The sequence below is a fragment of the Scleropages formosus genome, chromosome 5 (genome assembly GCF_900964775.1).
Source record: "Scleropages formosus chromosome 5, fSclFor1.1, whole genome shotgun sequence".
NCBI lineage: Eukaryota > Metazoa > Chordata > Actinopteri > Osteoglossiformes > Osteoglossidae > Scleropages > Scleropages formosus.
The window spans coordinates 15,609,395-15,634,071 of record NC_041810.1 but is presented as its reverse complement, the minus strand read 5'-3'; the positions used below and the strand labels follow the sequence as shown (position 1 = coordinate 15,634,071).

Sequence of the window (24,677 nt, the reverse complement as noted above, 5' to 3'; positions counted from 1 at the left end):
GCTTATCCATGCCTTTTTCATTCCTGGGTGTTTATCTCCTCAATTACGGTGAAAGTAAGGGTAATTAGCCTGTCAACTGTCAGCTGCTGATGTTGGAGAGATACGCAGTCGCGTCATTGTGTGAAGGTGTCACCAGACATCGTTGCACTGTTATGTCGAGGGACTAGCATTGTGATGGAGTTGAAGGCATTTTGTTGTTCATCTGGGATTTAAAGGCACAAAAGTGTTTTGTATGCCATGCTTTGGAAGTTGATGGCGGGATAGTAATGGTGAAATGAGGGGCTTTTAAAATCTCACATGGAATGGGAGGGGGCAGACACTACTGGGTGGAGCTCTCATACACACACTTTCTGAACCGCTTGTCCCATACGGGGTCGCAGAGCCCAACCCAGCAACTCAAGGCGTAAGGACGGAGAGGAAGGGGACACACCCAAGGCACCCCAAGTGGGACTCGAACCCCAGACCCACGGGAGAGCAGGACCTGGTCTAACCCACTGCACCCCCCCGGCTGGAGCTCAGGTTTGAGTAAATAATGTCAGTGCCCCAGGATCTCTGATCAAAGCGCGTCAAAACTACCCCTCCAGTAGCGTACCCTCCAAACAAGCAGGATGGACGGGCAGTCCTGATAAGCCAGTGGCACCTTTTAGCCTGTGCCAGTTCACACATCTCAGGAAGGAAAGACTGGAAAGTAAAAGTGATGTTTACGAGCTGATGTGTAAAAGGACTGTCATTACACAGGAAGTGTATGGGAAGTTGCGAGCCATTTGTGGGCAAGATTGCGGGTGCACTTTAGAGATCGAACCCAGTTCCACGAAAGCAGTTCACAGGGATTTCTAGCCTGGCTTTAAAAATTTGTATTCTGCATGCACTTCTCAACTTACCTCTAGCAAATTGTAAATAATTGTTCGGCCTCCACAGAGTTCTCACAAACTACCTTTTTTCTTAGCAAGTAAAGCACTTTCTTTCTCTGACGAAGGAGACAGACTCGTGTTGAATTGGTCAGAATATTCTGGGATGGCTCTCACCATTGAGGTATGTAGCTGTATCATGTAGCTACAGAAGCTATGTCGACTGGCCTTGGAAAAAAATCATGCTCATGTGATGCATTTGGAGACCTTGAGGTAATTGCTAAGAGTAGCATGTCGCTTGTAGTGCTTCTGCGATCCCACACATTCAGCTTTTCCTCCAGGATTTCTGGGAGATACAGAAGTATGTCTTTTTAAAAAATTCCAGCTAGTTACAACTGTTCTGTTTATTTAACTTGTGCTTTTCTTCAAAGCAGCTTATAATGCTATGCTTTTTACACAGATTTGCCCATTGGGTCATTTTTGCTGTATCAATTCAGAGAATGTTTATTGATCAAGGGTAATACAGCAGGAAAATAAAGGCAGTGGTTCAGATTACTATACCACTGGTGTCACGCCCCCGGGAACAAGCAGATTGGCAACACCTCTAATCAATGAGACTCAGGATATAAGGAGCTCTTCAGAATTCTTGCAATCGCCCTTGTGGTCTTGCAGTTTCAGTGTCTTCTGCGTGTCCTGCTTGTTCCTCGCGTTCCTGGTTTTGACCTTTGCCTGTCTTCTCCGACTACTGAGTTTTGGTTTGCCCGTGTGGAAATGTCTACGCCTGAACGACCTTCGCCTGTCCCAGACTTTGATCTTGTCCTGCCCTTCGAACCTAGTGAAAAGAATAAAACCAACCCACAATTGCGTCCTCGACCTACCTGTCTGTCTCCAGTCCTTCTGCCGCCATGACAACTGGCTACCCCATATTAAAGTAGATAATGTGTTACATTGATTGTATTTTTCATTCTTACTGGGATATGTCAACTGAAAAACAAGTGCGGAGACCAGGCAGTGGAGATGAGTTTAGTTAGGGTCGGGTAACATGATACATTTGCACCTCAACTATGATTTTTACATAAAACACAATGTACAGAGAACACAATTGCATATTGTAGATTTTCTTACAGCAGATGTTGAGCAGAAGGTTTCTTTGCTAATGTTGGACACAATCCCTTAGATTTTGCTACCCTACCATCAGCCTTATTGTTTATAGTGGGCTAATTTAACAAAACTGTCATGGTGGTTACAAGTATTGACTCTCTTCCAAATTTTAGGTCCAAATGACTTTTCCTTTTGTTTTTCCTCCGTTCCTCCTACTGTTGTTGTTTTCTTCACTTACTGTTTGCACACTGAGCAGAATGCATAAACAAGTCTTCTGCATTCAAAGTGGTGATCCTTTTTTTATTTTTTATTTTTTTTTGTCTTTCAATGTGTGTGCTCAGCATGGAAGAGGGATCTGTTTGCATTTTTTTTTTTTTCCTGTCAATAATTCTGCGTTTGGGACTTCTGGCCTAAATTACATCTAGTCAAAAATCAAAACTCCATTCCTTTTTGCTGTAAACCATGTAATTCGTTAAAAGTGGAAGCCTCGAATGAGAACACCTTCTTGTGTTAACGGTACTTCTGTAGGCCCCCTCACTTCACTAAGGCGCTGTATTTTGTGATTTTTTTTTTTGGGAAGCTGTGCCCCTTTCCTGTTGAGAAGGCATTGCCCTGCAAGAGGGCCCACTGTGAAACTGACCACCTGTGTGTTTCCATTTACTGCTGGGCCCCTACCATAGATACGTCATACTACACTCTAAAAAAGTAACTTTTGATGAAGGAAAATACTTCCTTCTGGAGCTACTGGGTCACTTTGGTACAATTTTTAACCAATCACACATCAGGAAAAGTTATATGTAGCCTGGTCTCATGAAGGCCATAGCATTCAAGTCATGTTTCCTTGTGTCACTGTTTGGAACATTTATCATGCCTTAGTGTTTATTGCTGGAGTAAAATTTGATAAATGTTATCTACACATTTTTTACTGTTTTTAATATAGTGTGCAAATAACTGGGTTTAAAATGTTTTTATTTTTCAGTAGTTGGCAACACTACAAAGCAAGTGATTTATGAAAATATGCCAAAAATCTAAAAAAAAAAATAAAAATAATTGATACCAACTAATTTCAGAGGAATTATTTTCAGTTCAAGATTTTTCCTTCCTGCTTTGCCACCCATTTTGAATACATTTTTTATTCTACAGTAAAAAGGCAATGAAATGAGAATATGGAAGCACTTACTACACCACTGAGTTGATCTTCGCAGCATAAAATGGAACTCGAGTGGAGTAGGGTAATAACGTATACAGCCATGTACCCCAATTCAATTGGTACATATGGCACCTGCTCAAATTGGAGTCCTTCATCATCCTGACGTGAGGGACTATCACTTGGGAATTTGCCTTTTCTCTCCATTGACGCAAAATCCCACTGTTGGCACTTGGATGACGGTAAGGTGATAGTGTCGGGTGGCCGTTCATCCATTCTTTTATCTTCCGCAGTCGCCTTGGGCCTCGCCAGCAGGCTTGGCAGCTGGGATGGTGAGGGGGGAGGGCAGAGGCCGAGCGATTGGCGAGATTGTGGAATACAAGAGAGTTTTATGTATATTTTATTATGGGATTATTACGAGGATGTTCTGCTCCCTGAGGTGTAACAGTAACAGCAAAGGCTTTGAACTATGTGCTGTAAGGGTAATACATGGGCCACCACAGGACTGCTGGAAATTTGTCAGGGGTACTACAAGCAGCAAGGTACAGATCTCAACAGGAAGGCATTATAACCTGAATAAGGGTATTTATATAATTTTTAAGACTTGTTTATTGGTCATCAAATATTGACTTTAATGTGACATTTCTCACTGTTCTGTGTGATGCTCCATTCTCTTAATTCTGAGAAAGTGATTAAATCCTAAATATTGTCAACAGGCTTCAAACATTTACAAGGGTGATTATGTGGCATTTATTTCACTTCCTTTCTGGATGTCTAAATGATCTCCACCACCCACATTTTTATTGAGAGAGGGGAGAGGAAGGAAGAAAAACTGGACTTATTGCTTTACCGTTATACAGTCACAATGTTTGTATGTCAGATAATTGTAAGATATGGGATCATGATCATGGATTAGTAAGGCTGTTAGCCATTCCATTTCCATCTAATAACAAGTTAATTGAAATCAATAGGTGAGGTAAAACACCCTTAAAAGAAAGGAAATCAATGTGTTTTATTCCAGCCATATTTCATTGGCTTTTTTTTACCCTCTATTCACTGTCAAGCATTTACTGCAGCCAGTGTACCTGCTTTAACCCCTAGTAACTTAATACAGAGGTGTTTGAGACAGTACCTTTGCCATTATCATATTTGGTAGGAGTGACTGTAATAAATATGCTATCTTTTTTTGTTATTCATAATGGATGGATAAAAATTCATAACTGTAAAATTTGGCACGGGTCCAGAGTATATCCTAAAACCATAGGGTGTGAAGCAAGGAATAACTTGGGCGGGATGCTAGTTTACATTTTAGATTTACATTTATTCACTTAGCAGACACTTTTCTCCAAAGCGACTTACAATGCATACTATGTAGTGTTACTAGCCCAAAAATTCATCTCAGTGCAGTCACACAAACTCATTAAATTTTCCCACACACATTCCATGGGAAAGCTAGTCATCAGTTCACCTGAAACACATCTTTGTATGGTGAGAGGAAACCAGGGCACCTAGAGGAAACCTACACAAATTTGGGGATGATGTTGCCTGTGTATATACACAAAGACCTCTCCTTCAGCACAAGCTCTATTTCTGTTTATGAAATGAATTTACATGTCAGATGTAGCTGAAACACATCAGATTGAAACACAACAGTGACACAGACAAATTCAAAGTGATGATCTGTGGGAGTTTACTGTATGCTGGACTGGACTTACCCATGTTACTCCAGTTCCCTCTGGGCTTCTGCCCACAGCCATTTTTTGAAGTGGTTCATCAGCCGCATGGTTGGATACCCAGTGGGCTCCGCTAAAGAGCACGATGCATATTTCATGTGCCTCGGCACTGTGCAACATGCTTCAAATGCCCAGATGATCGGAAGGAGGGGGTTGGCTGCCGAGGAGCGATTGATTTTCGGGTGCACAAAGCAGAACAAAGTTTGAGAAGGAGGTACGGCTGTGTTAAGCTCAGGTCCTGTAAGTGTGAGTGCTAAAGGTCAACTTTCAGTTCTGGAGGCAAATCGATGCCTAAAAGCTGCAGCACTGCCGTTACTCTACCTTTGTGGAACGCTAGAATCTGAGATAGGTAAATGTATGTCTTATGATGAATAATAGTTTATTTTGGTGGCATACAAGACAACAGGACATGCGCATGGTAACACATTACCGTATTTGAAGTATCACACACTAACACCTGCACTTGCTATAACACATACACCTAGTTACCATTAACACCCAGCTGCTACAACTGTCCTACTCAAGGACCATTTCAAAATTAGAAAGGACTTGATCTGGAGTTGGAGAGAGAAGAACCAGCTCTGTTTCCCTTCTTCCCCACCCACCCTAAGAGTTCCGGAATAAAGGCTACTGCATGCACAGATTCTGAGTCAGTGTCCTGTTTTCCAACAAACCGGTAGATCTGACATTGCGGTCCTGAAATTGGGGACAAGTGTGATTTGACTGCTGTGGACAACAAACTAATTTTTCGTCACACTTAGATCCAGTCCTTTCAAGCTTAAGGATGCAAGTGGTGGACAGAACATTCTGGAAGCCTTCCCTTTATGCGGTTGCCAGGAGTTGATTTTGACTAGATGAAACATAAGTTTTTCTGGTAGTATCGGTATGTTGTAGACAGATGCTTCTCTAACCGGTTAAGACAGGCTGCCTGTTGACCTGCAGATGTTTTAAAATGGCATCCTTCTTTAAAAGGCCATGACATTAAACAATCACTTCAGTAGCGGGTCAACTCGGTAACATTTAAGGATAGCGGTTCTGTATGTATGTGTGCGTGAGGAGACAGAATGAAATATGCATAATGGCATGCAAATATATTGTGTCATGGCCAGTGGAGAAAGTAACCAGCAAAAGCTGTTGCGTAACAAGTCTATTCAGTGACATGTGAGAATGCCTGCCAGCAAGTGAGGCATGCTGGGAAATGAAGAGGGAGGAATCGGACGTGAGGAGGGCCTGCAAAGAATGCAGAGGTCATGCTTTGTCTCCCAACTTGTCCAGTCCATCACGCCCTGACTGTAAACTGCTGAGTGTGTGTGTGTGTGTGTTTGTGTTTGCACACAGTAGGGGAGTTAGCGGCTGGGGAAAGCAGAGGTATATTCCTCTGTCTTTCCTGGGACGGGTTTCTGCCCTCAAGGGTGTATGCCATGCGATGTGTGGGCTGGGCTGAGATATACTGCCGAAAGAAACTGTAAGTTCACTCAGACATGAGATGCAATAATTTATTACATGGTTTCAAAAGATAGGTATATGTGAATTCTCCATTAAAACACATTATTATAGAAATAGATTTTGTAATTTGTGTTAATTCTGATTAGACATTATGTATACTAGTTAAGCAATTGATTGAAGTGTGTTAGTCTATCCAGTTGGAGTATTGATTGACTATGAATGTTATGCAGTCTCTCTGCTGCGGTCCATGGTTTCATTTGATGGCTCATGTGAATTTTGCCCGTTTAACCGGACCAGAGATGCTATGACTAAACATCACGCGTGACCATAACAATCTATACCCGTGATTGATTTGAGCCGGATCTCTTTAAGAAAACTACAATTGCTCTGCTCATCTATTACAATGCTGTTTAAAATGTATCTTTTATAGTTATAAAAGAAAAGGCGTCAGCGATTTATTCCCTTCACCGGCACGTAACCACAAATTAATCGACCATGTAGGCCCCAAGTATCAAGCCTCGCGTTGTAAAAGAAAGATGTTATTGCCATGTGAACGGGCTAAATGCTGCACAAGTGAGCTGTTATAAAGGCAGTGAAGTAGGTTACATATAAACTGGCCATTTGCCTGAAACCCTCACAGCACTGTGCCGTGGACTGAAAAATGATCTCCATTTGTCTCCCCCGTGCATCTCACTTTAATGGGATGTGGTGAAATTAGTCCACAATCATGCAAACGTTGCCAGAATATTGCAAATATTATTGCGGCTATTCTTTCATGAGGTGACATACAGGAAATGTCACATTTTATTGGCAGGATATTTAAGCATGCTGGAACTTGATGTTCATTTGGGACGTTTTCAAGGTTAACCTTCCTGTACCCATTCCTATGTATGACACTTACAATTTAAACTTTTTTTAGGTTTAAAAAGTATGTTTTCACTTCATTTCGGCTTTGCAGTGCGGAAAGTGATCAGGGTGAAATTTCAAATGATATGACACATTTACTTCAGCATACTGTTATAGCGGATTATATTCCTGAAGGTGTTTTATTCATCGTGGCTCCCGAAATGCCCTTTTTGCCTGATTATTGCCTGCCATGTTGATTCACGGAAAATTACTGCACTCCAAGGAGTCAGGCTGAGGTTCACTCTGCCTTTTGAAATCAAGCAAGGTGACACTGACAGTCGGCAGCTCTTTATGACAGTTACCCATGACTTCTCCAAGATTAAGAGCTTTATTCCAGCACTACAATCTAGATAATACCCTCAAAACTAGTTCTCTTCTGAGCTTTTTTACAGAGAAAAGAGAGTAGGTGACAATGCGCATAAAGTCAAAGCTGGTATTATTAGAACCAATGAAGGTTTTTGGAGACCTGCTGAAGCTCATATAAAATAAGTTTTTGTAAAGCACGGTAGTTTGGTCTTCTATTCCAGAAGTTCCCACCATCACTCAATGACCTTTTAGGATATTTCATCACAGATGGAAAGACTTGATGTAAGTGAAAGGTTGCCCACACCACGTCTGAGTGTGTATGCGAGCGGTCAGAAGATGGTTACGGCACTGACCAGGAACACAGGTCTGAAAATACAGCTATTATGTACAATTCTATGGGAGCAGTATGCTGCTGTCAAATGATGGTGCCATGAGAATAGCTCTAAGCCTGACAGAGAAGTGTACCAGAAATCCATTATTTTTGTTTCGTGGAAGGTGAAATATTCATGTGTGCAATTGGAAGGTTCCCTTGGTATATGAACCGCTAATCTCAACCTGGGGTAGCAGGTGGCGCAATTGTTAGTCATTCCATTTCATTCTGAGGCACATACGTTTCTCTCTGCATCCATTGTGGTAACTCTAGTCAACACTACTCTTGTTTGAATACTCTGTTATAGGGTAAATAATTAAGTAGCTTATGATACACTCTGTTGCCTTCCATAAAAGTTGTAGTCACAAGTCTGATCCTTGAACCACATTACATATGAAAAAGCTTTCTCCGTGCACCTACTAAATAACATTATTTTATGATGCTCATTTCAAGGACAGTGCAAGAGGTCAAGCCAGTGATTTAAGTAATTAACTGAATGTGAAAAAGGATGTCCACATCTACTGTATGTTACGCATTTTAATTTGCTGGCAGCGCTGCCCTCATGTTGCCCCCTTTCACACGAACAGTGGTTTGATCGTCTGTGGATAAATCTGATGTAAGATGGGATCTTATCAGAATTTGCATTCCTGTCACGGTTTCTGTTATTTTGCAAGGAGGAATGTCATAGGTCAGCATTCACAAATGTCAGGTAATCTTTGTTTCACGAAAGATGGGTACACGACCCCCTTATTAATATTTTGCCTTTTGCCATTTTTTTTCTTCCCCCAAACTGCTGTGCTCACTTCAGGCCAGAGTGTCATGCGAATAACTCCAGACCTGCTAGAGCAGTGTTTTAACAAGTTGTTCCTGTTCATATAATATAAAAAATTTATAAATTTACAAAAACAATGCAGTTGTATTATCTTGAAATGAAAAGGGGGGGGGGGGAATTAAAATGTTTTGACACACAGTGTGTTCTGTACTTGCCTAAATTACACACATTGTCAGCGGTCACCCGACACGGTAAAAATTTATAATTACATGCAGATGTAGTGCAGCACAGATGGTGGGCGTATCTGCAGAAATATTTATGATGACAGAAACAAATCTTCTGGACGTGTTTCTGGATATTTGATGAACTAATTAATTTTCTTTTTATTCAGTCATGATACGTGTATTTGTCTCTGTGGTACATCTTTACCTTTTCCACACTCACTTTGCCCAAGATCTCTCCAGCTCATGTATGGTGTAAATGTTCATGCACCCTAACTTTATTATCATCCCTAGATGAGCCTTTACACAGCTGCTTCTCCTGTATTGTATGTGAATGTCTGTGTATCACATAAAAAAAAGAAAAAAAATGTACGAAGGTTATCGGGATTCATCTCTCCTGCGTTTTATGCACCTACTCGAGTGATGAACATCAGTGCATCAAGTGGAAGATAAACTAAGTTTACTTAAGAGTCACATGTCTGCAGGCATGTCTCGTTCTCAATGTAAAGAACAAATTGTATTTTCGTTGAGATGTGCGTCACTGTGGACAAAAGCGTCTGCTAAATGAATAAATGTAAATGTAAATCTGACTGGTAATCAACACTGCTTAATAGTGGACTGTTGACGTTCAGTGTTGAGCTGACAAAATATGTACTTCTGGAATGTTCTGTCCTGGACTAGCATTGAAAGGGGCGTGTCCATTGTCATGGTCATTTTCTCCAGCTTTTATCAATCTTTTAATCCCTTCCGGAGCTCTCTTCTCCGGGGCGTTTTCAAGGTGTCTTAACTTCAGTCTCATCATTTTTGTTTCTATTTTTTTGTCTTCCTGAGCTTTCATGCTATTCTTTAATATTAAATGACCAACAAAGGGTATTTCATGTTTACAGCTTACTGTGTGTACAAAACATGAAAATGGTCTTTCCTTATTATACACAGGTTGCGATTCCCCCCCCCCCCCTCCATTTTTTTTCCCCCTTCCTCTCTGAGGGTATTTGAGTTGCAGCCTATCTGACGGTTCCCAGGGAAGTGGAAACAAGACTCTGAGGCAAGAAGAACAGCCTGGAAAGTTCTAATAAGGCTGTCTGTAATTGCATGACCCGAAGAATCGGTCCTCAATGCTCTGGTGCCTCCTGACAGCTTCCGTGGGCTAGCAGGCTGGAGATGGGGGTGGTGTAGGTGGGGTGGGGGGTTGGGTTAGACACGGAGGTTGACGGCTTCTTGGTGTGTACCCTTCCCTGTGCCTGAGGGCAACACTTAAGAGCAAGAAACGGGCAGTAGCTCTGTCGGGTTTGGTTCTCAACTGTTTACCGGTACAATTGTGCAACTTGGAAGTACCTTAACAAGATGTATCTTACCAAGGGAGGAAAACTAACATCCCATCACATGCTAAACCCAACACATGCTGGGCATGAGTGTTAAAATTGTGGGTTAATATTTAGGGTACACATTGCCATAGACTTTGCGTTTTGACGTGTGATTATTAAAGCTGGTACCTGCAGGTTTATCAAGGAGCTTGACATAATCTGGCTTGTTTTTTCACCACAGTATTTCCATTATTTCAACCTCAGACTGTTTTTCAGATGGCTTCCTGCTTTTATTGTTTAGATCCAAAATCGGGTACCCCGTTATAATTCTTTATGAAGCAATTATAAAACATGGATCAGCTAAGGTTGTTACTTTTCAACCAATTTTTTTGTGATCATCACAAGTTCTACATTTATTTTTAGAATTTATGGTTCATAAACCTTATTTACCTGAAATAATGCCACTTCGAGGAGAATAGGCACAATTTTTTTGTGCCACAACTCTTTTTGAAATGGTTTTAAATGAAGTATGTTGGCTAAATTTAGATTGATATTGGTAAGTGGAAATCACTCCGCATGTTTTCCTCTAGTCTGTACTGTAGAGGGAACAATACTTGGCCCAAGATGGATGATGAGATGAGGTCAGACGTGAAGTTATTGGCGGGTGTTTGTATGTGTGAGTGAGAGAGGGGGAGAGAGAAATCAATCCTGCATTTGATTCTTCACTCTATTATACTGTCAGAAATTCACTTCATCTGACCAGACACTACAGATGTGGACTCTGAATAAAATAACCCCAGTGCAATGGAATTATTAATTTTGTCTTTCTTAGTCTGGAGGATTAAAGTCTTATAGTAATAAACTCTTAGGGAATACAGGTGGTCCCCAGGTTACGATTTTTCAACTTATGATTTTTTTCGACTTTACAATGGTGAGCTGGCGATAGACATTCAGTAGAAACCGTACTTCGAATTTTGATCCCCCCCGGGCAAGCAATATGCAGTGTGATACTCTCTCACGATGCTGGGCAGCGACAGCGATCCGCATCTCCCAGTCTGCCACGCAGAGGTGTGTATTAGGTGTATTAAATACATTTTTGACTTACAATATTTTTGACTTCCGATGGGTTTCGCAGAACGTAACCCCATCGTAAACCGGGGACCACCTGTACACAATATTTGTAATATGGAAAATGTGTGAATTACTCAAATTTGGATGCAAGAAGGGGGCTGAAATAATGATGGATACACGTGGTTGCCTTTAAAATTGTAAAATGTAAAAAAAAGCTGCTTTTGTTGGAACTGAAGACAACATCTTATACTCATGTCCTTTGCTTATGCAACTGTGTATTTGGCTGCTTAGCATGCACCCGTCTGCTGCTGAAGGATGCCTACCTTAAGGACAGAACCGTGATGTCCACTGAGGAAGGTGTCATCTGATGTGACACTTGGTATTTTCTGTGACTTCAAGTGCCACTAAGGCACTGAGAGTGACTCAACACCACCTACCCAGTGTTTTTCCTGTGTTCAGGCCATCCTGGACCACAGCAAATCACTTCAAGCAACTGAATAGAATGCAGAAGCAGATGAGGGCTAGGGCTTCTCTGTCTGGTCCTTCAGGTCCACTTCCATTGGCATGATCTCTGACACAGTATGTTGCCTGAAACAGTAATGTTGCTTTCAAATGTTAACGTGAGTAGGTTACTTCCAGAATGTCCTGTCCTCCATTTGTCTCCATAGGAAAGTGTATTTACTGTCATCATTTCATATACTTCTGCAGAATCCTTCTAGGACCATAACTGCATTGTATATCTATGAAGTTGTGTAAACTGCTTAACCCGAAAAAAACGTTGCTGTTCAACAGTTATCTAAAATCATTTTTCAATGTCAAGGAGAGTCTAGAGAAAAGTAGGGGGGACCTTTCTGATGTAATAGGTTCATCTGAAATGAAAAGATCTTGTATTGCAATCAAATATGGATAACATAAGGCTAGTGTATATTCTTGTTAAGCTGACAAATGTTCTAAAATGGTTGTGAATGTGGAGCATTATGAACTGAAAGGATTTATTGAACACAGTTTCAACACGACAAAGTGTCTCGAGCTGTTTTAACACAAATGGGCTTCTGCATCTCAGTAGGGATATTTAAGTAGCCTTAGCATTTAAAAAAATAATATTGTATGAGCAATCAGGATGAGGCACCCTCTTTACTCTCATTCTAATGCACCGTTTCTTTGCATTACAAACATAACCACTTTACCCTTAGAGTCAAAACTATAATGGAAATTCTCAACCTTACGGCCTCTCTAATGATGCAGTTATACATTCTGCTTTTATGCAGCCTAGTAAATGGCATAAAATCATTCCTATCACACAAAAAAGTGCTGAAGGCTAAAGTTATTAAATCTGTGTATGCATTCCTGGAGTTTGAGGGTTTGTACATAATACACAACCAATCATAAGTACTATAATAGCCATCAAGTGTTGGTTTGCTTGAAAAATCTTAACTTTTCCCCTCTTACTGGTCGGTCTGGTGCTGTGAGGAATCAAAGTTTGCCATATTGTTTGAATGCTACCACATAGGTAAATAGGTCATTTGCAGGACCGAAATGTCCTCTTATTGATTTCTGAGGTCTTTCACTCTGCTGCTGTTACAGCAATTAGGGACTTGTGAGAAAAGAATTGCTATGCAATCAATTTATTTAAAAAAAAAAAAAAAAAAAAAACTGGACTGAATTTGTCTTTATAAACATTACCAGCTTCAAAAGGAAATGTAGGGTCCCCTCTCAGCATGGTGTAAAGCGCCGATGAGAAGGCTGGGCGAGCGGTTCGAGTGGAGAACGAAGAGGCAGCATGTAATGAACACATCGCCGAAGCCAGTGCCAAGGCAAAGTGCTCATGCTAAAAGCTCTGTTTATGTTTTTAAATCAATAGTGGTTCCATCGTCTCGCTGGCATTATTGTTTGTCTTGTAGTATTATGCTTTGATTTATGGAATACCAAAGAAAGAACAAGTGCCAAAAGCAGAACTAAAACAAAACATTTTTTTTCTTTTTTTTTGTTAAGAAAATACAATAAAATGTGGAAAGAAAAAGGCCTGGAAGGGCCAGGGCCTGGTTCTGTGTACTGGAAAGTGTGAAAATCCAACTTTTCTGTCTGTACAAAGTTTACTGCACAGTGGCATCAGTAAAAATAATGGCCAGAAACGTACACAGTTAAAAAGAATAATAGTAGGTTGCTATGGTGGGTCACTGGGTAGTACTGGTGCATCACAGCTCTAAATCTGCCCCAGTTTGTTTAGTTTGTATGTTCTCTGTGTTCATGTGCTCAGATTTCCTCCCACTGTCCAAAAGACGTGTTTACCTGAGCCGGTACATGAATTTCCCTTAGCAGGTGTGTGAGAGTGACTGAATGAATGTGATTGCCCTGATACAGACTGGTGTCCCATCCAGGGTGTACTCCACCTCACCTCTAATGCTTCCAGAATATTCTCAGGAACACTGTGGCCCTTCACTAGACAGATCCTTATTCAATTCATTTCAATTCAATTTATTTTTATAGAGCGCTTTTCTCAGACAGTTACACAGAGCGCTTTAAGACAGGCATAAGGCATGAAAAACAAATACTTCAGATAAAGAAACACAGAAGACAGTTTACTGACTATCATAACTTACTGAATGGATAATTTGTTGTTTCTATCTTTCTCCAAAGGGGCTTAAAATATTAAGCTACTTAAAATTATTAGCCTATTTCTACCTTTGGGCATCCTCACTATATTAGTTCAGAGAAAGCACCTTGTTCAAAGGTACTATAGTGGGTGCAGAGATTTGATCCTAGGTCTTTTAATTGCAAAGTAACAGGGCTCACCACTGCACCACCTACTGAAAGTGTGCTTTTCCCCTACGAAATGAACTGTGAACTTTGTGTGCCTTTTCTGATCGTGATGGCCATTTGAAAGGCCAACCAGCAGAGCACAGCTATGCCTGTTAACCTTGCACCGGAGACATGAGACAGTTGCTAGTGGGTTTCCGTCACATTAGTAACCGAACCCCATCACCTCTTCCAGGGTGTCCTGGTATTAACTATTAAAAAAGGAATATAAGGTACAAATCCTCTCTCGAGCCTCTGCTAGAATCCCTCCTCATGTTTAAAATAAACGGGCCTTGTGGGATTCATTTGTTCGTTACCTGAGCCCAGCTATGCTTCGGCAGGCTCGAACCAAGGACATCTGCTTGCAATGTGTGGACAGGCTGCTCGGCCCCATATCTGCACTGCTGTCTTCGCTGTCTGTTTTGACAACACAGGCCTCGTGTCCCAGACCTGGTTTAGGAACTGCTAATGAGCGAAGGCTGTCAGCGTATGGCCCTGTTGGCCCGCAAAACACATGCCCTTCATACATAAATAGTGTTTAACTGCAATCATATGTTAAATTGAATTTCTGTAAGGCTAATTTGATTAAATCAGATGCTGTCTGTCATTATGCATATCGACCCGATGCATCAGCAGCTCCCTGCTGAATAAACTGTACAGTTTTTGTAGGTCTTATATCTTCAAGTCCTTCTCATTGTTTGGAAGACTTTACATTGACGGCACCTTAACCTGGTCTAGTGAGGCACACACACACACACTTTCTGAACCGCTCGTCCCATACGGGGTCGCGGAGCCCACCCGTCAACACAGGGCGCAAGGCCAGAGGGGGCGCACCCGGGACAGGACGCCAGTCTGTCGCAAGGCACCCCAAGTGAGACTCGAACCCCAGACCCACGGGAGAGCAGGACCCCGGGCCAACCCACTGCACCACCACGGTCTAGTGAAGTATTAAAAGTAAAATGTCAATTTTCTTGATTTATACGTTTTCTGGATGACTTTGAGGAATCTGACTGTATCTGCAGTTTGGGATTACGTTTAAGAGTTTTGAAAAGGCTTTTATATGAAGTTCATTGAAAGTAACTCATTAGCAATATTATGGAGGAATTGGAAAAAAAAAAAATGTGGCTTGAAAGTAGGTTTATTGGAGAGAAAATGTGGCAAAACGAGATGTGACCTGAGCATCCAGGTCCATTGACTGATCTTACACCAGGGTACAATGTTCATGACCTGCATGGTAATCGTGGTTATAATGGTCAGTCTTTCTACTGGGCCAGGACATCAGTTATCTCTTCTCGAATGAGATTTCTTAATGTCTACTGTAACAGTTAAACCAGTCTTTTGATATTTCACAATGTCAGCAGCAGATGTTCTTCAAATTAGCCAATCTTAAGGCACAATTTTGAAGTAAAAGTAAATAATTTTTAATATAGAAAACGTTAACCATTAGTAATTTCATTTCCTTAGTCTTGCAAAACTACATTAAATACCTAAAATGTTTTCCACATCTGCTGAAAACCAAGGTGTATCATGAAATCGAAAGCCATTAACTTTCATGAAATGTTTTTCTCTTAATCATTAAATCAATTATTCCTCTTTAAAGATTTTCCCCAAAGATCATACATACTGTATGTTCAGCAAGGACTCGAAGACTCCTGCGACTGCTTACTGAATTTTGAGGATATTTTGTGCTACTCTGTGTAACAAATGCACATGTAAAAGAAAGAAGAGGGGGGGGGGACTCCCTTGAAATGATTTGTTGTGTCAGGGGATTTGGAGAAATAATGAGTTTCCTGCTTTGAAATACTACATTAATTTCAGTTTCAGACAAAGATTTGAGAGGGTTGAATGCACCGTGCAAGAGAAACCTGTTTCCCACGTGGAATATCCTCTACATCCCTTTTCCACGGCTTAGACCCCCTCTGTCTGACACCGAAGAAGGCTTTGCCTTCAAAGGCATCCTTGAGAAAATACATGTCAAATCACCCTTATGTTAGCTCTCTAAATTATAAACGTCACAAATATTCAGTGAGCATGCTGTGAATAATTTGCATTTAGTGGATGACTTACCTGAAAACAATGGCTGTTAGCGTCTGTTCACCCCTGAGTGACAGGTTTACCTTCAGCAACCTTAAAAGAAAAGAGCATACGCCTGACTAAACATCTCCCAAGGTATAAATGTAACACAGAAAGGGGGAAATAGAAGGCTAATTAAACCATAACGCTGTAAGAATTTGTACCTGTGAAATATTAACTTGTTTACAGGAAACATTGACATAAATAACCATGGCAGCCTATGGTAGAGTAACTCCAACATGGCATTTGCATTTTGTGCTTTGTAGTCATATCTTGGAAAACTGGAATTTCGTGAAAGTGGAGCCTTGATGCTGAATCGTGTGGTGTGTTGTCAGCTGCGTTATGCCGGGCCAGAATTTTCTGCCACGTGTACAAATCCCAGGCAGTTTCTCACATTTTGAACGATAAATTTCCCAGCTGTTCTATTAGGAAGCTACTCAATGCTGCACTTCAGGTAGCTATGCAACAGTTAGGAGTGGCCGATAAATGCTAAGGCAGCCTCATGCTATGTTGAGCTGACTAATCTGCTTTTGTCCTCCGTTGCCCCCACACCTGTACACGCGGCGGCCGAAACATCGTCCATTAACTTCCAATTTGGTTTTAAACGAATTGCACTGTATGCAAGCAGATCGATGCCGTCGTGTGGAATGCTTCCAGTCTTTTAAATCCTCTCTTCCCCCTTTCCTGGAGATGAACGGGCATTCTCAGCCACCGGTTTAATGAGGCTCTAGAGGGTCCTGATCTTAGAGGCTTCGTAGCTAAGTTGCCGCACCAAACCGAGTGTCTGATAAGTGGAGGCATAATTACTGTGCAATCCCTGTTCAGCTAGATAAAGGCGGACAAACATAAACTTTAAGGATGAAAAGGATTGTGAGCTTAGAGGGAAACAAGATTATATTATGAATGGATTTGGAGGTGAAAATGTGAGTCTGGCCGTAGATGGGCTAAAAGCAAAATTGTGTATTCAGCAGACCTTGTGGGGCCGAGAGTATTATGGAAGTCTGGTACGATCCCAATTTAATTTCACCTCTGTGCAACGGCAGTGAATTCACAGCTCTTCCAAGGCAAAATGCTAACTTGAAACCCTTGGAAACTTTCATGGAAGGAGATGGTTTTTAAAAGTATAGATTTAAAACAGATTTTTTTTTTTATAAATGTATAAAATATATTTCAGTTCATCGATGTGGGAAGGTTTGGGAATGGGTTCGACCCGCTTGTCAGATCTCTGCTTTCCCTTGGTGTCAAGTTCCCTTTTTGCTCCCGTGCATTTGTAGAGGTTAACAATATTCAGATTGTCTAGGTTATATTCTGCCATCAGATATGTGTGTTTACTTTATATAACAAGATCTTTATTGAGGGCAGAACATATTGTACAGATTTAGTGAGAAGTAAATTGTGTTTTATGGGGCATACTTTGTCCATGTGTATGTTAATTAAAATGCCATTTGTAAATGAGTACTATTCTGTGATTAAGTAAATAAATCATAAGACTGATATAAGGGAATTAATGGGGCCTTTCATGAGGTTAAATGATTATGTACTGTTTATTTTAAGAACTTTTATGCCTCACAGTAACTCTGACGGGATGGTGTTTGGGGGTTCTGGCAGTGGTGTGAACCTGTAACCTTCAGTATAGCGTGATAAATTAATGCAAACCCTCGGTACCAGCTTGGCACACCAAATATAAATGGGAACAACTTCATACTGTACCACCCAACTTCTGAAACATTCAGAATGAGACTAATGCTGTAACAGATGGTCTCACAGGCTCAGGGAACTATAGAAAGACTTTATTATTATTATTATTATTATTATTATTACTATTATCATCATCATCAGTTACTGATGTTCTGCAAACTAACTGAAAATATTAGTTTTGTACTCTGAGTTAGTGTGTCAGTTCAGGGTAAGTACCTTGATCAAGGCCACTACAGTAGGAGATGGGATTTGAACCTTGGTCATCTGAACACAAGGTAGATCTCACCACCATTGTAACTACTGCCCTGGTAGCATAGTGTGTATGGAAGAAAACAGGTTTTAAAAAGGCGTGGATATATAGCTGTATATACACAACTAAATATAGATGTGAAAAGTAGAACCAGTGGTCATGCACATGTGTAAAAATGGAACTGAGACTACTATCTGGAATAAGAAAGTTATATTTTCTTGTTTGGCTTCATTCTTATCTCTGTTAGTGTAGATAGCTACTGTCTGAATCATGAAGTACGGGCACTAGAATTACATAACGGGTCCAGCAGAGTCCTGAAAAAATCACGCAAACCTTTGACATTTCGGGACACGACTGCAGGCAGGCCACGGGTTGGCTGGCTGCCTTTGAGGCGGAGGTGAGGAAGCCCACAGACCAGGGATGGATGGGATCCGAGGCAATTAGCCTTCCCAGTGAGACAAGTCATTTGTCTTCGTCAGTCACACCTGGAGGGGTGGAATGGGCCTCTCCCGCCTGACAGCGAGGGGTAGTGGAGAGGAGAGGGCCGATGAGGGAGCAGTCTTCTCCAGGGCAGGGGCAGAACGCGCAAGTTTATGACGTTTGTGACCCCTGGAGATGTACTTGCAGACAGGGAGGGGATCCTCCTTCTGCCTCAGGTTCCAGTGAACAAGTTGGGTCTCCATTGCTTCACACAGAAATGCCTTTATTCAGATGGCAGCCTAGTCGAATTTGGGTTAGTGGAGCGTTGGACATCGATCCCTCCAGGGGAAGAGAGGTCAGTTCTCTTTGCTCCTCCTCTGTCATTGAATTAAGTGCTTTACCCTGAAAATATGGTTTGTATTTTTTTTCTTTTTTTTTTTTTTTCCATCGTTTAGGAATGCACTGTTTGCATGCAAAAATAAATAAAAAAAATTTAAAAAAGAACCCACAACAGGACAATTTTGGAATTCCCAGAGAAGGAACAAAAATATTATTGATTAGTATTTAATGTCTGAGAATTTATTATAGCGGTGCACAGCAGTGAAAAGGGACAAATGTAAGCAAGCAGCTATCAGAAAGAATAAAAAATACAAATGTTCTTCTGCTTGCTGTTTTGAATGGGGGGATATGATGTATGTAAAAGATGTATATAATATAAAGGTACAGCTTGTCAGAGCAATGGAGAAAAAAAAATTGTGTTTTCCTTTAGTCAATGGTGAAGAAAAGTAAAAACTTGGGGGGGAGGGGGTATGTATTCGCTCTATGCTGCCATCTCCCTTTAAGTGTTGTATCATGGTGAGTGAAATACAGTTGCAAAGAAGAAAAGAAAAATAATATTGGGGAACAAGGCACGTTTCTTTGTGTCACTCCAACACGGCGACTTCGTGGGCGAGGGCTTATGAGTCGTGGCATTTACTATGAAACGGAGCTCTGGGCGATGCAGGCTGCACCTGATTCTTTTTCCCGGGGAGTGATTACCATTCTCTCGAGACCTCATTAGCTTCTAGTTCCCATCAACAAATAATCCTGCCTGTTCCTGAAGGAATCACCCCAAAACCCCCCCTCACCACCCTCACCACCTTTCTTTCTGTTTGGGGTGGGTGGATGAGCTATTACGATCTAAGAAGCTACAGTATGTTTATGCCAGCGTGAGCCATCCTTTGCCAAATGAAATGTGGTTGCTTCATCCTTCAACACAATCGCTCCAAAATTACGTTTTTATGAGACTCAATAATTTATGGTAAATGTTTAATTGAGAGGGGGTGCGGTGGCGCAGTGGGTTGGACCGCAGTCCTGCTTTCCCGTGGGTCTGGGGTTCGAGTCCCGCTCGGGGTGCCTTGCGACGGACTGGCGTCCCGTCCTGGGTGTGTCCCCTCCCCCTCTGGCCTTACGCCCTGTGTTACCGGGTAGGCTCCGGTTCCCCGTGACCCCGTATGGGACAAGCGGTTCTGAAAATGTGTGTGTGTGTGTGTGTTTAATTGAGGGAGGCAGTCATTGTGCTTGAGCTTATAATCTTGTTCCAAGGCTGCAGGTTTCACTCTGGTTCTGTTTGTCCAGATTTCTGAGGGAACCTCTTTGAGTGACCCAAAGTGATGGTGGTCTTGGTGAGCTGAGTCAGGTGTGAAACACGTTCAGGATGTGTTCTACCTTACACTTTCTCTGAGCTGAGATGTTTTAGGCTCTGTGACCCTGGCTGGATTGTTGGTTTCATCAGCAAACTCCACATTGCTTATTTCCGTTGGTAGAACTCACCTTCTTAGGTGACACACACTGTTGCCAAGCCTCACCATCATCCCCTGACACTTAAACACCATGTAGACCAAGAATACTTCATTTCTGTTTTTGTCTTTTTTAAAAAAAAAATATAACATTTATTCATGTAGCTGATGCTATCCTCCAAAGGAGCTTACAATGTTCAGCTATTTTACAATTACTTACTCCTTATACAGCTGGATGATTTTACTGGTTCAATTTAGGATAAGTGCTTTGCTCAACAGTATTACAGCCCAAGGTGAGGTATGAACCTGGGAGTTCCAGGTTCAAAGACAATAACGCAAACCACTACACTGCCAACTGTTCCTTATCTTTAGACCCTTAATGACACACCATTTTATTCCGGAAGTGTGGGCTCCGTATAAATGGTATGAGTACATGTGGACAACACCTGTATGGGACAAACTGGACAGCAGACTGAAAATGGAAACACCCAAGCGGTCTGCCTCGCTGGAACTACCACACAAGAAATGACAAGACATGGCTTCAAATTTCCTCATCAAACATGTTCACAGAATGCCTTGTGTTAATAGATTTCACTGGTATTTTCCCTTTTGTAGTCTTTATGAAAAATTGGAAGACTGATTTATATTTATTATGTTACAAATTTATATAATTCACGCTGTATTGTAAGTAATTAACTGAAATAGTTTGTACATTTCTAAATCATTAGTCCGTGCTTTATATACACAGAGGGCAAAGTGGTAAATAGAGTGAGTAATTACAGCAAATTTATTTGATAGATGGCTGTATTGAATCCCAGTTCCTAATGATCATTTAATTTCAGCATTAATGTTTAATTTTAATTAATTGTTGAACCTGCCTTCTGACAGGACTTTGATATCTGTATATCTGTGCACCATGGTAACCGCACACCTTCCCTTAGTGATGCTTTGGGTTTTTTTTTTTTTTTTATCCTAAGAGAAAAGCTTCCAGTGTTTTGATTTTGCAAATGTAGCCCAAGTATTTAAAATAAATGTTCTGTGCTAGCCTCTGTCCTACATTTTTTTTCTTCCGAGAATGTCGGTCAGGAAATTGTTCATGACCCGGAAGCCCATGTTCAAATCACTCTACATAAATCATGACACCCAAAAACACAGTACATTAGAAGTAGATGACAACCATCACCAGTTGGTGTTAGAAGGTTTTTACAGAGTTCTTTTTTTTTTTTCAGATGAATGTTTTATATATATCGGTCAAGATGGTCCTTTCCTAGCTCAGACATTAATGTCCACTATATGTCAGCATATTTGTGTGCATCTTGCCTCTCCAAAGAGCTTTTTTCCATTTAATGTTCCAAAAGGCAGAGATGACTGAGGATGACATAATTTTCTTGACTTGTTCTTGCCTGACACTTGGCATCTTTTTCATAGAATATTAAAAAGAACACCTGCACTGAGATCCAACTACTGCTTTATTAAAACATGCTGCTTTATTTCTCAAGAGTGGGCATATGATGCAGCATGATAAAGGATGCATGTGAGACCTTTTGCAGTACTGCTCAGTGTGTTTTTCAAGGATTGTTCACACAGTCAGACCACCTTGAATGTTATAAAGACCGTCCTTTTGCTCGTGGCTTTAAGCTTCCTTCATATGAGACATGAACTGGCTTAGTAATTGTCCTTCTTTTCTCCAAAGTGACTTGCAATGTGAAGCTTGCACACAAACCTACTTAAAAATTGATATATTCATATAGCTGGGTAATTTTTAATGTATCAAATCAGGGTAAATGTAATGGTCAAGGGTGCTAAAGTAAGAACAAAGGTCATCAAACTCAGATAATTCCCTGACATAAACAACAGCTCCAACCACTACACCATCTGCTGTCCTCAATCTGAACTCCAGCAGGCATTATGATACAGGGTCAAGTGACTTACAGACTGAATTTCAGAGGTATGTAAATAAACTAATGGTGTTTGGTACGGACTGTGATTGTATAAAGTCTGCAGGAGCCTCCAAATTACACACTGACTATAAGATGTCAATTTACAGTAACACACTCGCACAGACGCAAGACATCAGAGAAAACAAACAGCTAGGCATAATCCAGACAAATTATTATAATAATAATTTAAAAATAATTCTGCATTCTTGTGCACCAATACATGTACTGTTGGTTTTCATTTCTGCTTAAAATGTTTGGACAGTCCATCCAATAGGCTCCAATATAACACATTTTGGTACCTGCTGAGGTGATTTGTAGACAGAGGGTGTGATGGCCCTTTACATCCTGTTTTACTGAAAGCTTTCAATCCTATCGCAGGCTCGGGTGATGGCCGCCTCCTTTTCATAGTGCGGAACTCCTCAAGCGGGCGGCAAAGGGGCTAATGCGGGCTGCCTTTCAAAGCCTCGGCCGCGTCTTCTGCGAGACGGTGTTTAGCGATTAGGGCTTAATGAACCGACTGGCAGCAGCCGCTGCAGCGGAAAATCAATAATGCAGCCAGTGGAGCGACGGCCGACGCCGGCGGGTATTCTGTCTCCGCTCTTCCCCTGGGCCTGAAGCCATCCCCACCTTAAATGTTCACGTCCAAATCCTTCTTGTCCATGTGAACCTGCTGTCATGGCATCCAGCTCTTGGCTTCATCAAGGTTTTTTTTGTTTTTCCCCCTCCCTTCCCTTCCCCTCCCCCACCCTGCCTTCCTCTCCATGATTTCAGATGCTGACGTGGATGAGTTACCCAAAAATGTTCCTGGGGCACTAGGGTTCTCTCAGGGAGCACGGCATTCCACTGCACTCAGACTTTATGGACACCTGTGAACGGAAGACGCATCAACAGGTATGAGATGATTCCCCACACATCCATATCTTCTCAACTGCATCAAACGGTACTTTAGCTAAACCCTCAGGAAATTTTGTCCCCGCAGGATGGAAAGAAACAGTAGAGAAAACAAATGGGTTCCCTGAGATGATTTTGTACAATTCTGGGGAGATTGTAGTGGGACAAAGCCTGGGTTGAACGTTGAAGAGCGGGCGGGAGCCTCCATACCACTGCTTCCAAGGGAAGGGGTACTTCGGGCACCTCCATTTCTCTTCTTCGTTTTGATTTAAATCCTGCCTTCGATTTCTTGCCGCGACTTATGGCTTGAGACTGACATTTCTCACCCGGAGCTTTTTAAAGGGCAGACATGAAATGAAATTTTTCGGGTCAAGCGTATCGCTTCTGATCAGGAAGCAATTCGGCGACTCTCTGAGACACGCGGGTAATAAACAGATCACCTGTAACACGTCCTGGCGCCTGTTTCTTCTCAGTGGTTTTGCCACCTGTGATGAAGAATGAAAAGACTGCTTAGCAGCTGCCACCCCCCCTCCCCCCACTTCTACCTTGCAACAAATTGATTTTCATCCTTGCTTTTGCTTCTATATCCCCCCCAATCTTTCACATTTCTCCACACTGACATATTGATAAATGCTGTTACACGAGATAAGTGATGTGCATAAGTACTATGGCTTATCACACCACGGAACTAATTTGAAATATTTTAACTCTTTGGTAAATGTATAAAAAAAGGCAGCAGCAAATAGCTGGCGTATAATTTCCTGGCTTGAGCCTGTTATTTCTGCGAGGTGTAGGGAGAAGTCTCACCCAGCGGTACTCGCTTATTACAGCCCACCGCACTGGTACAAGTGTGTCATCCCTGCAGTAGCCTCACACTGAAGGCGTTGGGGAAGTATGGCATCTCGGGGTCACCGTCCTGTTGGGGAAACATGTACCAAATGTTATCGATTGCTCTGCTAAGGATACTTCAGTTGTCGAGATGGTGTGGATTCAGGAATGAAATTGGTCTTAGTTTCAGGGGAAAAAAGGGGGGTGGAAGGCAGTTTGTGGGGATGTCGCACAGTGTAGGAAACTGCGTGGGCAGAGAGTGGGAGGGGAAGCAGAGCCGTCTAACCCTCAGACACGGTGTCATGTGCGCTGATGATACACACAGAATTCGCTCATTCGTTGGATGATACACTATAGATTTGCCTACCGATTTTGGTTTTGACACATGCCTGCGCCGAGGCATTTTTTTTTTCCATAGGAGGGAAAAACGACTAGAGAGGAATTAGATCAGCAGACAGGTTTTTTAGTAACATCAGAGACGAAAAGGGGCTCAACACCGCTAGGCCTGCGCAGCATTTTATATATTCAATGTAAAGGCATGATTAAATCATTAAAGCGACATCTGCTGTCTTAATATCATTTTAATTTGCAGAGAACTTTGTTCCATATTGCGCAAGTGGATCTGACGTTTTAATTAAGGGAGGGATGTTAGCGATAACTAACAGACTATGCCAGAATCTGCGGTGTGCAGCACAGCTGGGGGTGGAAACAAGTGGGTCATGACAACTCTTGGAGAGGAGATGCCCCACCACATGCAATCGGGACCCCCCAGTGATTC

The 24,677-nt window shown here is 41.7% G+C and overlaps 1 long non-coding RNA gene across 1 annotated transcript in view; it reads left to right on the top strand.

Moving 5' to 3' along the window:
- LOC108938749 (uncharacterized) overlaps window positions 1-24,677 on the top strand; it is a 130,765-nt gene that overhangs the window by 65,969 nt on the left and 40,119 nt on the right. Inside the window, exon 3 of the long non-coding RNA XR_001966455.1 lies at window positions 22,952-23,071. This is a non-coding gene — a long non-coding RNA (uncharacterized LOC108938749). The remainder of the gene's footprint in view (window positions 1-22,951; window positions 23,072-24,677) is intronic.